This window comes from Colobus angolensis, unplaced genomic scaffold (assembly GCF_000951035.1).
Source record: "Colobus angolensis palliatus isolate OR3802 unplaced genomic scaffold, Cang.pa_1.0 Scaffold549, whole genome shotgun sequence".
Lineage (NCBI taxonomy): Eukaryota > Metazoa > Chordata > Mammalia > Primates > Cercopithecidae > Colobus > Colobus angolensis.
In genome coordinates this window covers 763,733-767,921 of record NW_012119032.1, presented here as the reverse complement: position 1 = coordinate 767,921, position 4,189 = coordinate 763,733, and the positions used below count along the sequence as shown (strand labels likewise).

The following is a 4,189-nucleotide window of genomic DNA, read 5'->3' as shown; positions in this document are numbered from 1 at the left end:
TTTTTTTTTTCCTGTGACAACTTGGGTATTTCATACAGCCTTCCTTATCTCAGTAGAAAACAGACCCTACCAAGCTACTTTTTGTAGGAAGGATTTCCAAGTCAAGTAAAAAGTGGTGACTCAATTGAAAACTTCTAAATTTTCTGCCCTCCCTAACTTTGCCTTTACACTGGCATGCTCTCTCTACCCTGAGTGCTGCCATCAACATCTTTTTTCCTAAGTAACTGCTATCTACCCTTTCCTCCACTTTTCCAAGAAGGAATTTAATCCTTCTTTTGTTTCTATTAGCCCAGGTTGGACATATTTCACTAAGGTTTACATAATACTATGGGAAAAACACCAAATAGTAAATCATATAGAGAGGACAAAAAGTTCAAAATCATCTATGCTTGACAAATCCAGGCTTCAAATTCTGACATATTAATCTCATCTTCAGGTTTTGCAGGACCTGTGTAATTGTAGTAGCTGCACTCCAGCTCCAAAATACAATGATTTTTTATTAGCTACCTCTACCAGGAGGAAGTCATCTTTCTACTCACCCCCTATAAACTTTATCTTAGACTCCTTAACACTATTAAATATCTCATACCAGAAGACTCAGTTTCTCACATGGTAGTTCATATAAGGCATTACTCTGCTAGTTCAGTTTTTTGGGTTTTAAAAGATGCCTTTTTTCTCAATATATATTTTACACCAAGAATTGTCACATTTTAAAAAGTCAACACTGACTTTGCACTTAGGTCTAATAATATAAAATCATATTAACTTTATCAAGGATATAACAAACATTTAAAATGGATTTCTCACATGTAGAAACAGAAGGCTTTTCCATTACACTTCCAGGGGTACCTGGGTTAGAATTAAAGATGTTTCCCTTTGTGACTTACCCAAAAGTTCCTTGATCTGATAAACAAACGTAGGAAAGTTTCAGAATACAAAATTAATGTAAAAAATGAGGCACTTTTTTTATCATTCAAACACAATTTCTTTTTAATTTCTCAAACAAAAATCAACAGTTTAAGTCACTGATTGGCAAGCTATAGCCTGCAGGCCAAACCCAGCGCCACACCTGTTTTTGTAAATAAACGTTTCTTGAATTACAGCCATGTTCATTTTCATGCACATTTTCTATGGTTGCTTTTGCATGTCAATAGCAGAGTTGAGTAGATGGGACAGAGGTCGCATGACCTGCAAAGCCCAAAATATTTACTGTCTGGTCCTTTACAGGAAAAGTTTGCTGACACCTAATTTAAGTGATTATGATTTGATTTAAGGACAGGGTGACATCTGACAAAAGTATCAGTAAGAATGGGGGCATTGACCTATCAAATAGTGAGATTCCCCCAAATAGGAAGGAGATCAAGAGAGTATATTTGGCATCAATTCTTTGACAAATGTTTTGATATAAGTTAGAATTACTTAAACTACACATTCAAACAATTTAACAAGAACCTTTTCTTCCCTAATTTGGTCACATTATTATTTGAGCAAGACAACAGATTGCTAATATTTAGTCCAAAAGAGATCACACCTGAAAGGGATGAAGAAGAACAGCTTAACCATCTCTCATCTGCTTGTTCTTGAAGCAAGTTGAGAGTTGCTGCCTGTTTTCCAGATGTCCATCTCCTCATTACAGAAGCTGAAGACTTGCTGTAGCCATGTAAGACAAGCTGGGAAGCAATGAACTCCTCATCTCTCTGTTCCTAGGCTCCATGATTGTTCTATTTCTTTCTGGGAAAGAAGTTACTGTCTTTTTTTTTTTTTTTTTTCTGAGAAACAGTGATTGGCTCAGTCATGAATATTATAGAATTTGTATGTTATTGGTGTATCAGGAACTTGCTGACTAGAAAAGTTTTATGTAATAATCTCATGATTTTATGGTGCCAGACTGAAGACAGGCTTCCAAGTTGAGATCCCAGGATTCTACGCATTCAGAATCTCAAAATCTTCCTCCAGATCTAACTCCTCCAGTTGTTCAGTAGAGTCAATGAATTATGCCCCAGTGGTTGTCACTTCTGGCCTGGCAAGAGGTACAAGGAGAGGCCCATGCAATGGATGTTTCTGAATCAATTTAAACATCTTTAAATGCTCCTTTTGAATTTCCTTCTGAACAAGACTATGCCAGTTATTAAAGTCTTTTTCTTATTTTCAGAAAAATCCCAATGCAACTGAAGCATCCAGGTTCAGTATGTTCATTCGCTGTGGGGACTGCAGGCAATGGAAAGTCTGGTCATCAACCATTTCATTCTCTTCAGTGTTGACAAAGGTCTGGGTTGTGTGAGGGTCCAAAAAGATGAGCTTATCACCTAAGAATTCTCTGAAATAATAAGCATTATTCGATTTTACTCCTAATGCCCCTAAAGAGTGTGGCATCTTAAAACACTCTTTGAATGCATCAACATAGACAGGATTGTTTCAGTTTATGCCCAGGCAAAGGGGCACAATGAGCAACAGGGGTTTCCAGGCTAGGCAGTAGGCAGAGGTGCCCTTACTCTAGTTTGAAGCAGTCAGAGAATCGGGAGACCTGTCACAGTCTGTGTCAGCACTCAAGGGAAGAACACAACACTTTTTTTTGATATCTTCAATGACCACTGTGTTATCCATTGAAACATAAAGAGACAAGGAATTCCATTCATCAAGTAAAGCAAGGTTTTTTGTTAACATCTGTGCAACTGTATTTGATCCAAACCATTCTCCAATTGATTTCCCTTCTCCTACACCCATTTGTGCCATTTGATATATAGTGTAGCAACAATTTTTTATAAGAAACACTGTAGGATCCATTGGTATTATGTTGTTGTTGTTGTTGTTTCTCCCAGTTCCAGTCCTTTCCCAAGTGTTTACGCATAAGGGTTTGAGCCAGCATCATCTGTCCACAGCATAGCATACATGCCTAACCAGGATCTGATGAAGGGCCCGTTACCCAAATTGTTGAAAATTTCCTTCTGTATGTAAACTATAGACAAGCACTCATATCAGACAACAGCTTAGAAGTTTCTGTTTTAATAAGATGCTGCTTTTCTAAGATCCATACCAGGTCATTTGTATCTAAATATTCTTCTAGGTATTCAATGAAAGTAGTAATCTGGTTTTCATACTTCGATAAAACTGACTCCATTCTCCAGCTGTCATCCTGTGCCAATTCCACCAGCAACCTGGTGGAATAGCTTCTGCACAACAAAAGAAAGTATCAACAGAATAAACAGACAACCTAAGAGTAAGAGAAAATATTTGAAAACTATGCATCTGACAAAGATCTAATATCCAGAATCTATAAGGAACTTAAACAAATTTACATGCAAAAAACAAACAACCACATTACAAAGTGGACAAATAATGGGAACAGACACTTTTCAAAAGAAGACATACATGCAGTCAACAAGCTTATAAAAATGCTTAACTTTACAAATAATTAGAAATATGCAAATAAAAAACATGATGAAATACCATCTCACACCAGTCAGAATGGTTATTGTTAAAAAGTCAAAAATAACAGATGCTGGCAAGGTTGTGGGGAAAGAACACTTATAAACTGATGGCACAAAGAAAAATTATTTCAGCCATTGTGGAAAGTAGTGTGGTGATTCCTTAAAGAGTTTAAAACAGAACTATAATTCGACCAGCAATTCTGTTGTTGAGTATATACACCAAAAGATGTAATTCATTCCACCGTAAAGACACATGCATGTGTACATTCATCACATCATTATTCAAAATAAAAAAGACATGAAGTCAACCTACATGTGCATCAATAGTAGACTTGGTAAAGAAAATGTGGTATACATACCATGGAATACTATGCATCCATAAAAAAGAACCAAATCATGCCCTTTCCAGCAATGTTAATAGAACTGGAGACCATTATCCTAAGCAAACTAACAAAGAAACAGAAAACCAAATGCTGCATTTTCTCACTTATAAGTGGAAGCCAAGCATCAAGTACATATGGACACAAAGAAGGAAACAATAGTCAGGTCTATCAGAGGGTGGAGGTTGGAAGGAGGGTGAGGATCAAATAACTATTTATCAGGTACTATATTTACTATCTAGGATAGAAATAATAAATTATTTACACATAATTTATTTATATAACAAAGTTGCACATCTTTCCCCTGAAACTTAAGTAATAGTTCTTTTAAAATACATATTTCATTGAACATTCTATAAAAGTTGTTTTCTAAAAGATAAA

General features: G+C 36.0%; 1 pseudogene; it reads right to left on the bottom strand.

Annotated features, from left to right (window-relative positions):
* Positions 1-1,923: 1,923 nt before the first annotated feature.
* LOC105525625 lies at positions 1,924-3,118 on the bottom strand (annotated as a pseudogene).
* Between the last annotated feature and the right edge of the window lie 1,071 nt (positions 3,119-4,189).